Consider the following 13,316-nt stretch of genomic DNA (forward strand, 5'->3'; position numbering starts at 1 on the left):
CATGGTGTGTGTGTATATGTGTGTATGTATATATATATATATATATATATATATATATATATCACCTCTTCTTTATCCATTCATCAATCAATGGACATTGGGTTGTTTCCATAATTTAGCTATTGTAGATAATGCTGCCATAAACATAGGTTTGTATGTATCCCTTTGAATTAGTATCTTTTTATTCTTTGGGTAAATACCTAGTAGTGCAATTGCTGCATCATAGGGTAATTAGTTCTATTTTTAACTTTCTGAGGAACTTCCATATTGTTTTCCACAGTGGCTGTAGCAGTTTGCATTCCCACCATCAGTGCAAGAGGGTTTCACTTTCTCCACATCCTTGCCAATATCTGCTGTTTCCTGTACTGTTGATTTTAGCCATTCTGACAGGTGTGAGGTGATATCTCATTATACTTTTGATTTGTATTTCCCTGATGATTAGTGATGTTGGGCATCTTTTCATGTGTCTGTTAGCCATCTGTATGTCTTCTTTGGAAAAATGTCTATTCATGTCTTCTGCCCATTTTTAATTGGATTATTTAGTTTGGGGGTGCTGAGTTTTATAAGGTCTTTTTATATTTTGGATACTAACCCTTTATCAGATAAGTCATTTACAAATATCTTCTCCCATTCCATAGGCTGCCTTTTAGTTTTGTTGACTGTTTTATTCACTGTGCAGAAGCTTTTTATTTTGATGAAGTCCAGATAGTTTATTTTTGCTTTCATTTCCCTTGCCTCAGGAGACGTATCTAGAAAGAAGTTGCTACAGCTGATGTCAAAGAGGTTACTGCCTGTGTTCTCCTCTAGGGTTTTGATGGTTTCCTGTCTCACATTTAGGTCTTTCAACCATTCTGAATTTATTTTTGTGTATGGTGTAAGAAAGTGGTCCAGTTTCACTCTTCTGCATGTTGCTGTCTAGTTTTCCCAACACCATTTGTTGAAGAGACTGTCATTTTCCCATTGGATATTCTTCCCTGCTTTGTCAAAGATTAGTTGATCATAGAGTTGTGGGTTCATTTCTGGGTTTTCTATTCTGTTCCATTGATCTATGTGTCTGTTTTTGTGCCAGTACCATTATGTTTTGAAGACTACCGCTTTGTAATATAACTTGAAGTCCAGAATTGTAATGCCTCTAGGTTTGCTTTTCTTCTTGAAGGTTGCTTTGGCTATTCAGGGTGTTTTGTGGTTCTATACAAATTTTAGGATTGTTTGTTCTAGCTCTATAAAAAATGCTGGTGGCATTTTGATAGGGATAACATTAAATGTGTAGATTGCTTTGGGTAGTATAGACATTTTAACAATATTTGTTCTTCCAATCCATGAGCGTGGAATATTTTTCCATTTCTTTGTGTCCTCTTCAACTTCTTTCATCAGTGTCTCATAGTTTTCAGACTACAGATCTTTCACCTTTTTGGTTAGATTTATGCCTAGGTATATTATTGCTTTGGGTGTAACTGTAAATGGGATTGATTCCTTAGTTTCTCTTTCTGCTGGTTCATTATTGGTGTATAGAAATGCAACATATTTCTGTACATTGATTTTGTATCCTGTAATGTTACTGAATTAGTTTATGGTTCTAGCAATTTTTGGTGGAGTCTTTCAGGTTTTCTATATACAGTATCATGTTATCTGCAAATAGCAAAAGTCTGACTTCTTCCTTGCCAATTTGGATGCCTTTTCTTTCTTTTTTGTTGTCTGACTGCTGAAGCTAGGACTTCCACTACTATGTTCAATAACAGTGGTTAAAGTGGACATCCCTGTCTTATTCCTGACCATAGAGGAAAAGCTCTCAGTTTTTCCCCATTGAGAATAATATTAGCTGTGGCTTTTCCATATATAGCCTTTATGATGTTGAGGTCTGTTCCTACTAAACCTATTTGTTGACGGTTTTTATCATGAATGGATGTTGTACTTTGTTAAATGCTTTTTCTGCATCTATTGAAAGGATCATATAGTTCTTATCCTATCTTTTTTTTTTAATTTTTTAAAAATAATTTATTTATTTGTCAGAGAGAAAGAGAGAGCACAAGCAGGGGGAGCAGCAGGGAGAGGGAGAAGCAGGCTCCCCGCTGAGCAAGGAGCCCAACACAGGACTCGATCCCAGGACCCCGGGATCATGACCTGAAGACTCAATAACAAGAATACATCTACAAGTTTTTTCCTAGAGATATCTATATTGAAAATTGTTTTCTTCATAATAAAAGACACAATACTTTTTAAAAGTTCCGAAAACATTACCAAAAAAATCTCCTGACTTGCAAGAATTATTGATACCGCCCCCTTCTTTTAGCCCCCATCAGGCCAGTAGCTCTAGTATAAGGCTAAGAGCACAAAACGATCTGGCTCCTACAGACAAAATCAAAGACTACCACTTAAAATAAACTGGAATAACAGAACCTTAATTGTAGTGTTTCTCAACCTCAGGACTAGTATCGTTTTTGGCTGGTGTTATTCTTTGCTGTGGGAGCCATCCCGTGCGTTGTTAGATGTTTAGCAGCACCTCTGACCTCTACTCACTAGATGCCAGTAGCACCCCTTCCTGGTTGTGACAACCAAAAATGTCTCCAGAGATTGCCAAATGTGAGGCAGGTGGAGAAATGCTAACTTCGGGTGTTTCACAGAGATAATTTATTCATGAAAAAGTACAAACTATCTGCTCTGATGAACCCAGCTTCTTTTCAAACATGTGGAAACTCAGTTTCAAATGAGTTTAAATAATGGTTTAAGGTCACACATTTATGTAATTGCATATCTGGGAATAGAAGTCATGTCTCTTTACTCCTGGTTTAATGTTTGTTTTATTCTTCAAGGAAGAAAAGACAATGTGGATATGACACCAAAAGTACAAGCAACCAAAGAAAAAAACAGATTAGTAAGACTTCATTGAAACTGAAAACTTTTTATCCATCAAAGGACCCTGTCGAGAAAGTGAAGAAATAATCCACAGAATGGGAGAAAATATTTGTAAGTCATATATCTGATAAGGATATGTAAAAGGTCTTGTAACTCAACAATAAAAAGACAACCTAATTAAAAATGGGCAAAGGATTTGAATATCTACTTATTCGAAGATATATATTATATTTATATATATCAGTATTTATTCAACTATATATATATATATATATATATATATATATACATATATATCTCCAATAAAAACACAAAAAGATGTTAGACATTGTTAATCCTTAGTGAACTGAAAATCAAAACCACAATGAGGTACCACTTCATGCCCTCTAGGACTGCTACAATTAAAAATAAAGGAAGGAAGGGAAAAACCCAGATAATAACAAGTGAGGATTGGAGAAATTGGAACTCTTTGCATTGCTGGCATGAATGTAAATGGTGAGTCATTTTGGAAAATAGTCTGGCTGTTCCTCAAAATGCTAAACATACAGTTACAATATGACCCAGCAATTCTACTCCTAGATATATATCCAAGAGAAAAAAGAACACACGTTTATACAAAAGGTTGCAGAAGAATGTTCATAGCAGCATTACTCCTAATAGCCAATAAGGAGAAACAACCCAAATGTCCATCAATTGATAAGTGGATAAACAAAATGTGGTATATACCCATATAATGGAATGCATTCAACCATAAAAAGAATGAAGTACTGATATATGCTGCAACATGGATGAACCTTAAAATATTCTGCTAAGTGAAAGAAGTCAGACACAAAAGGCCACATATAGTATGGTACTGTCCAGAACAGGCAAATTCATACAGAAAGAAAGTAGATTAGTGATTGCCAGGGGATGGGAGAGGGGAGAATGGGGAGTACCTGTTGATGAGTATGGGGATTCTTTTTGGGGGTAATGAAAATGTTCTGGAAGTAGATAGTGGGGATGGTTGAACAACCTTCTGAATATATTAAAAAAACACTAAATTGTATATGTCAAAATGGTAAATTTTATATGTAAACTTATATGTAAATTATATATTAATAAAAATAAAATAAAATAAAGATGTTTAAGAAAGACAGGATTTAAATAAAATTACAACTTAGAAAAAAAGACAATGTGAAAAGGCAATACTTATTCAGGCTCTGATATAACAAGTTGTATGATCTTTGGTAAATAACGTAAGAGGAGGTAAATAGTAGGGGACAGAAGGGAGGTTAATGCTTATGTATATTTTATTACTGGTCAAATCTCTGATCTAGTAAATAGTTACCAACATCTGGGTGGACTCTTCTATTATCAATCTAAAGGGCTGTTTTGCTGCTGAGTGCTGTCATTTATTATAAAGATGAAAAAACTGGTAACTTGCGTTTGTAGTTTTTTCTTGTTCTGATAATAACAGCTATTTGTCAATGGAAATTTATTATGTGCCAGATGTTTTAAGTAAGTAATTTTGAATCTTTATAGAAAATCTGCAAATTAACTATTATTTGTTCTTATTTTGCAGGTGATAAAACTTAGGCTCAGGTAGTTTAGGTGAGATGCCCAAGGCTCGCTACATAGTTATTAAGTAGCAGAACCACATATGATCACTTATGCTACCATGATGTCTTCCAAGTAGAGTTGCCAGATAAAATACAAGATGTTCAGTTAAATTTTAATTTTAATATCAGATAAACCATGTATAATTTTTAGTTTAAGTATATCCCACATAATATCCAAGTAGACATCGGGATATACTTAAGAAGTCATGTAATATTTGTGACACACTGATACTAAAAAATTATTCATGGTTTATATGAAATTAAGATTTAACTGGGCATCCAGTATTTTTGTTTGATAAATCTGGCAATCTTATTTCCAAGACCGTTGATTTTTTATAAGCACCCTCTAATGGACTAAGATCATTTAATGAAAGTAGAATGATTATAAAAGCATAAAAAGAGCCTAAATTCAAGTCATATTTGAGAAAAGAAATGTTGATACAGATCACTGATAGGCATTATATGGCTCATGGACTTGAATCATACTATTTCTGTAGCAATCTCCATATATTTCTTTCCTCTTTTTTTCTTGAAAATAGAGTAAAACGTAAAAAGTTTATATAAAAATCTACACTGACACAATTGGGGGTAGAAGAAAATAAGTCAATAAATATTACTAAAGAATTACCAGTGGAGAAATTTGGCATATGTGAATAGGTTAAATTTCTATACAAAACGGGGGCTTGCAACTGGCACTACTAAGAAGATATGAATGTAGATCTAGTAAATGATGAAACAGACCAAATAATGGCCCATCAGTTTACATCTTAAGTGTTTCAGGAATAGATTTAACAGAACAACTGCACAATTTGAAATGGCATGTGTAGATTTATTCCTAGGTATCTTACAGTTTTGGGTGCAATTGTAAATAGGATTGTCTCCTTCTCTTTCTTCTGTCTTGTTGTTGGTGTATAGAAATGCCACTGATTTCTGTGCATTGATTTTATATCCTGCCACTTTACTGAATTCCTGTATGAGTTCTAGCAGTTTTGGGGTGAAGTCTTTTGGGTTTTCCACAAAAAGTATCATATCATCTGCAAACAGTGAGAGTTTGACTTCTTCTTTGCCGATGCGGACGCCTTTTATTTCTTTTTGTTGTCTGATTACTGTGGCTAGGACTTCCAGCACTATGTTGAAGAGCAGTGGTGATAGTGGACATCCCTACCAATTTCCTGACCTTAGGGGGAAAGCTCTCAGTTTTTCCTCATTGAGAATGATATTCACTGTGGGTTTTTCATAGATGGCTTTTATGATACTGAGGTATGTACCCTGTATCCCTATACTCTGAAGAGTTTTGAACAAGAAAGGATGTTGTACTTTGTCAAATGCTTTTTCTGCATCTATTGTGAGGATCATATGGTTCTTGTTCTTTCTTTTATTAATGTATTGTATCACATTGATTGATTTGCGGAGGTTGAACCAACCTTACAGCCCAGGAATAAATCCAACTTGGTCGTGGTGAATAATCCTTTTAATGTACTATTGGATCCTGAGTATTTTGGTGAGAATTTTTGCATCCATGTTCATCAGGGATATTGGTCTGTAATTCTCCTTTTTGATGGGGTCTTTGTCTGGTTTTGGGATCAAGGTAATGGTGGCCTCATAAAAGGAGTTTGGAAGTTTTCCTTCCATTTCTCTTTTTTGGAACAGTTTCAGAAAAATAGGTATCACTTCTTCTTTAAATGTTTGGTAGAATTCCCCTGGGAAGCCATCTGGCCCTGGGCTCTTGTTTGTTGGGAGATTTTTGATGACTGCTTCAATTTCCTTAGTGGTTATAGGTCTGTTCAGGTTTTCTATTTCTTCCTGGTTCAGTTTTGGTAGTTGATACATAAATCTAACCAAAGAGGCAAAGAATCTGTACTCAGAAAACTATAAAATACTCATGAAAGAAATGGAGGAAGACACAAAGAAATGGAAAAACGTTCCATGCTCATGGATTGGAAGAACAAATATTGTGAAGATGTCAATGCTACCTAGAGCCATCTACACATTCAATGCAATCCCCATCAAAATACCATCAACTTTTTTCAAAGAAATGGAACAAATAATCCTAAAATTTGTATGGAACCAGAAAAGACCCTGAATAGCCAGAGGAATGTTGAAAAAGAAAAGCAAAGCTGGTGGCATCACAAGTCCAGACTTCAAGCTCTATTACAAAGCTGTCATCATCAAGTCAGTATGGTCCTGGCACAAAAACAGACAAATAGATCAATGGAACAGAACAGAGAGCCCAGAAATGGACCCTCAACTCTATGGTCAACTAATCTTCGACAAAGCAGGAAAGAATGTCCAATGGGAAAAAGACAGTCTCTTCAACAAATGGTGTTGGGAAAATTGGATAGCCACATGCAGAAGAATGAAACTGGACCATTTCCTTACACCACACACAAAAATAGACCCCAAATGGTTGAAAGACCTAAATGTGAGACAGGAGTCCATCAAAATCCTAGAGGAGAACACAGGCAGCAAGCTCTTTGACCTCAGCCGCAGCCACTTCTTCCTAGAAACATCACCAAAGGCAAGGGAAGCAAGGGCAAAAATGAACTATTGGGATTTCATCAAGATAAAAAGCCTTTGCACAGCAAAAGAAACAGTCAACAAAACCAAAAGACAAACCGACAGAATGGGAGAAGATATTTGCAAATGACATTTCAGATAAAGGGCTAGTATCCAAAATCTATAAAGAACTTCTTAAATTCAACACCAAAGAACAAATGATGCAATCAAGAAATGGGCAGAAGACATGAACAGACATTTTTCCAAAGAAGACATCCAAATGGCCAACAGACACATGAAAAAGTGCTCAACATCGCTCAGCATCAGGGAAATCCAAATCAAAACCTCAATGAGATACCACCTCACACCAGTCAGAATGGATAAAATTAAGTCAGGAAAGGACAGATGTTGGCGGGGATGCGGAGAAAGGGGAACCCTCTTAGACTGTTGGTGGGAATGCAAGCTGGTGCAGCCACTCTGGAAAACAGTATGGAGGTTCCTCAAAAAGTTGAAAATAGAGCTACCCTATGACCCAGCAATTGCACTACTGGGTATTTACCCCAAAGATAGAAATGTAGGGATCCAAAGGGGTACATGCAGCCCGATGTTTATAGCAGCAATGTCCACAATAGCCAAACTATGGAAAGAGCCAAGATGTCCATCGACAGATGAATGGATATAGAAGATGTGGTGTATATATATACAATGGAATATTATGCAGCCATCAAAAGGAATGAAATCTTTCCATTTGCAATGACGTGGATGGAACTGGAGGGTATTATGCTGAGCGAAATAAGTCAATCAGAGAAAGACATGTATCATATGATCTCACTGATATGAGGAATTCTTAATCTCAGGAAACAAACTGAGGGTTGTTGGAGTGGTGGGGGGTGGGAAGGATGGGGTGGTTGGGTGATAGACATTGGGGAGGGTATGTGCTATGGTGAGTGCTGTGAATTATGTAAGACTGTTGAATCACAGACCTGTACCTCTGAAACAAATAATACATTTTATGTTAAAAAAAAGAAGATAGTAGGAAGGGAAAAATGAAGGGGGGGGGGAATCGGAAGGGGAGATGAACCATGAGAGACTATGGATTCTGAGAAACAAACTGAGGGTTCTAGAGGGGAGGGGAGTGGGGAGATGGGTTAAAGAGGGCACGTATTGAATGGAGCACTGGGTGTTATATGCAAACAATGAATCATGGAACACTACATCAAAAACTAATGATGTAATGTATGGTGATTAACATAACATAAAAAAACAAAAAACAAAAACAAAAGCAACAAAAAAAGAAATGGCATATGTAATCCTAAAGAGGCAAAAACAAAAGAGGAAAATAATTTCTGTGGTTTGGTATTAATGAAAATGAATGAAGCATCTACAAAGGCATATATTTTTCAAGCAACACAGACTGTGGAGTAAGATTCTGGTCCTGATATCACCATTTCTGTCTTCATAAAGAGGACTTGCATGCTGAAAGTAAGACCTTTTTCCTCTTGTTGTTTTTATTCTTTGGCTCTGGCTTTAGGAAATTGGAGTAGGGAAATATTCTCTCCTTAAGAAAAAAAAATATTTTATTTTTTGCTTTAAAGATTTTATTTATTTATTTCAGAAAAAGGGAGAGAGAGAGCACACACGAGTGGGGGAAGGCAGGGGCAGAGGCAGAGGGAGAAGCAGACTCCCTGCTGAGCCGGGAGCCCCACGTGGGGGCTCCATCCCTGGATCCTGGGATCATGACCCAAGCCAAAGGGAGAAGCTCAACCGACTGAGTCACCCAGGCAGCCCAAGGAAAAAAAAAAAATTAAAAGAGAAAGGGAAATCTTAACTACGGTTTCATATCAATAATCTTTAGTTTTACTAGAGTGAAAGATAAGATATTGCAAGATTCTAACTCTCCTAAAAATGTAAAAACTAATGAGGAGAAAACTCCTTTGAGGGCTGGGATGTATTCTTTTCATCCTAATTCCTACAAAACAAAGCCCAAAATAATTAAAAGAATATAAGCCAACAGGAGTAAATTTAAACTCAGGTTTTAAAAATCCCTTAAATAATTGACTGTGATTAACAACACTTTATATTTGTCAAGCCTCACTAAACATTTTAAAACACTTTCATGAGTACTTAAACATCATTCTCAAGGAAGCATCAATCATTATTTCTTAGGGTTGGGAATGCCAACTGATTAGATTCTTTCAATGTACAGGGCTGTGTTCTTTTAAAAGGATGCTAATTGAGAAAGTGCTTTGGTGGTAACTTATACAAGATAAATGTTTACCGAAAAAAAGCCTCAGTTTTACTGGTATATCCATTTTTCAAGAGTCAGTAAAAAGTACAATAGGAGCAAAATATAACAGAAAACGTTTCTAGGATTTACTGCAAAATATATTCACCAACTTAATTTTAAATCTCTCATTGAAATCTCTATTGCCTTGCTGAAAAATATGAATAAATTAAAAATCTTATTTCCCTTTCTGTGCATAATTAACAAATGAGACCTATTGCTTAAAAATGTCATATGGAAAAGAAGTTCATGTAAATGCTAAGACCTCTCATTTATTCCAATTAAGTTTTAAGAAATGGATGAAAATGGTTCAGAAAATTCCAAGGGGTTCAGATGCCTGCTACATTCATGTCAGGTGTATATGAAGCAAGCATCTTCCAACCTTGATATGATACTTGAAAGCAAAAACCATCACCACCAAAACCAATCCTTCCTTCCACTGTCCGCAAAGGTTTACTAACCCACTGCTGACTGCAGAAGCACTTTGCAAGCACTGTGATCTGAATGAAAGCTGAAGGTATATTTGAGGGATGGAGAAGTGGAACAAGTAGGAAGGGAAATGGATCTTGGAGTGAGATAAACCTGATTTCAAATCCAAGCTCCCATCACTTATCCTAAAAGCTATGTGTCCTTGAACAAGTTAGTTACTTCATCTCTTTGAGCTTTAGTTTCCACATCTGTAGAATGGAGATACTACTTCTCAAATTACTTGGTTGTTAAATGGATTAAGGGAGATCATGTTTATATAAAACACTGAAGACAATGCCTGGTATAAAAGAAATGCTCAATACACCCTGGCATTTGTTATTAATAGAAACATCTGAAAGTTTGAACAGTAACAATTTGGTCATTAAGACACAAATGACCACATGTGTTTGATCTATGACAAGAAATGTAGCATATCTTGATAGTTTACCCTCATTAGCTTACTGAACATGATTTTTAAACTATACCATATTATTGGCATCTAAGGTAATTTAAAAAATCCATATATATCAACTATCACTTGGCATTTATTTAAAAAAAACACAAAATTTATTCTTTTTTCCTTTAGGTTTTGGATCACCCTAGGTACCTGTGTGAATATACTTGCCAAGACTTGCAATTCATTATAGTATTGAAATCTGTGAGACGAGAGTCACATAACCTTAAAAAAATGTAAATTGGAAGTGTCCTGGTGAACAAATTGGTAATTCTGGTGCCAGAGGCATACTGTGATCACACTGCTGAATATTTCTTCATTCATCAGGGATGTTAGAAAGATTCCCACATGATACTAAGTCAAATCATTTGGCAACAATATAAAGAAACCTGGTATGTATTATATTGAAAATCTTTTCATACACCAAACATGAGTCACCACGATATTATTATTATTATTATTTTTAAAGATTTTATTTATTTATTCATGAGAGACAGAGAGAAACAGAGGGAGAAGCAGGCTCCCAAGGAGCGGGAAGCCCGATGCGGGACTCGATCCCAGGACCCTGGGATCATGACCTGAGCCGAAGGCAGACGCTTAACCATCTGAGCCACCCAGGCGCCCCATCCACGATATTATTTTTTAATGAAAACTCAATGAAACAGGTGAAATTCTCTCCACATTTTTTATCTTGAACTGTCTTACCACTTGATTCTCTCTTGACTTTAAATCAAACAATGCTTTTCCTTCATTCTGTTTCCTATTAACCACCTCAGAATTTTAAATTGTTTCTCTTAATTATCTCTTTTTAAAATAACACACAGCACTTAAAATTTAAATTGAAGAATCACTGACATGGATGCTGTAAATTTCTATCTTTTCTAGATAAATATAATTCTAAGGCTTCATTTTTTATGCATCTTACTGATAATATTTCTAAAAATTCCTGACATGTAATTTTATTCCCAGGATAAAAATAATGAGAAAGAAGCCTATTTATTTTGTTTCTCTGAAACCAGGAACCATAATTCAAACATTCCAAGTAGAATAACATACCCCTGTAAACAGGGGATGGCCTTCAGGAGCTGAGAAATCTGGTTTAAATCCTAGCTAATGACTATCATGCTTTATCCCTTAGGGCCATTTACTCAATTGCACTAAGCCCCCTTTCCTGATCTTCATACTGTTGGTTTGCAATTTAAAGAGAAATTGTACATAAAGCCATTAAGTACAGTGCCTAGCACATAGAAAGTGTTCAATGAATAGAGGTGGTTATTATATTATTCCACAGGAGCAATACCAATGTCCCATGCAACTCAGGATCTGTAGTCCATTTCTCCAAACCCAGGAGCATGCCCACATATGTGTGCACTGGGGAGAAGGAAGCATTCTTTTTGATATGGAAATCTTGCAACATCAGTTAAAAATAGGAAGAAATGAAACACACATACCCACAAACTGGACAGGATTTGCCTTCCTGAGCCATGAGAAAAAAAGATTTAGATAGAATGAACATGAAATTTTTGGGAAAAATTTTTGTGTTAATATACCATATTTGACAAATCTAAGAAACAAAAACAGAATATTTTGCTATGTGGACTAATAACGAAATGTACACATCATCTTAAGGTTCAGCGCACCTTATGGAACTATGGCATAAACGGAGGAATAAAGTTTTCTAGAAGGCAATGGATTTTCTTTCTTTTTTTTTGTTTGGTGTTACTGTTTGTTTTTTAACATCTGAACTTAGTTTTCTCATCAACCTGAGAAAATGAAGCATGTGCATACTCTAAGAAAAGGCCATTTGGCTTCGAAATTAGAATTTGTTTTTATTTCTTTTGTGATTATTTATCTCAGAATGTGATATTCACTTGGTCTGCCTAAAGGTTTATGGAAAGGTCAGGAGAACTAGCCTACACTCAGTCTTCTACTGTAGACCTTGCTAAGCTTTCTTATACTTTTACCATCTTTACCCATAAGAAGCTGCTAGTCCTGTTGGAAAAGCGTCTACTGGAGGATTTCAAATAGAAGACAAGATGAATGTTATGACCCTTTTGCATTTGGGGGAGGGGGGAGTGTCTTATTTAACTCCAGGCATAACAGGAGGCAAAATAGGTAGAGACGGAAAGGTTATTCAGACCAGTGAACCAGGGTTATGGCAGTAATGTCCTTTCCCTGTCCAAGAGATGTCTTGGGCATGACAATGAAAAGGAAATACAATTCTACATATGACACCTTTTATCACCGTACAAAAAAATTTCCCTAAAAAAATTCTCCTTCCTAAAAAAGATAAAAACAGAAAGGGAGGCAAAGAGACTCTTAACTATAGGAAACAAACTGAGGGTTGCTGGAGGGGAAGGTGGGACACAGGAAGGCAAATCCTGTTTGTTCAAAGTTTGTGGGTATGTGTGTTTCATTTCTTCCTATTTTGGGGTTAATTGGGTGATGGGCATTAAGGAGGGCACGTGATGTAATGATCACTGGGTATTATATACAACTGATGAATCACTAAATTTTACCCCTGAAACTAGTAATACACTATATATTAACTAAATTGAATTTAAATAAAAAAAATTTTTAAAATTCTCCTTCCTTCCCTTCTACTCTGCTTAGATAGATACCTAACACATTCTTTGCTTGAATTGTTTTGGCTGCCAGTGATACTTTTGCAATTTGTTGTGCTTGCTGCAACCAAGGTTAAGAGTTGTTGGGAAAAACAAATCCCAATGTGTGTTACCACTAACTGATGTGTAACTTGGGCCAAGGTCCCTATTTGTTAGCACAACTGGGTGAAAGTCTGAAAGAATACCAAAGGTAATAGTAAATTAAGACTCATATACTCTTCCAGATCTTTCTCACTCCCATTTTAGAATGATCATGTGAGGTTACAAATGGGAAAATATAACGTGAGCTAAAATGAGATTTTCAGCATTGAACAAAGAACTGAACAATTAGATTATTAGAGAAAAAACCCACAATAAGATGGCAGCAATGATTCATTAGATTTTTTCAACGGCAACTGGGGACAAATTAGGGCTTTGCATTAAGGAAAAGAAAGAACCCTACTCTTTAACATCAAACAACATTAGATATTCCTTTTGTATAGTTTCACTGTGTTTAAAGGGCATATTGAATTGAAGCAGTCATGAGGAATGCTCAGGGC

General features: G+C 35.8%; 1 protein-coding gene across 1 annotated transcript in view; it reads right to left on the reverse strand.

Moving 5' to 3' along the window:
• The window catches only part of DIAPH2 (diaphanous related formin 2), a 979,600-nt gene that overhangs the window by 201,960 nt on the left and 764,324 nt on the right, over window positions 1-13,316 (reverse strand). The gene's annotated exons all lie outside the window — the stretch shown is intronic.

This window comes from Neomonachus schauinslandi, chromosome X, assembly GCF_002201575.2.
Source record: "Neomonachus schauinslandi chromosome X, ASM220157v2, whole genome shotgun sequence".
In the NCBI taxonomy this organism is placed as follows: Eukaryota; Metazoa; Chordata; class Mammalia; order Carnivora; family Phocidae; genus Neomonachus; species Neomonachus schauinslandi.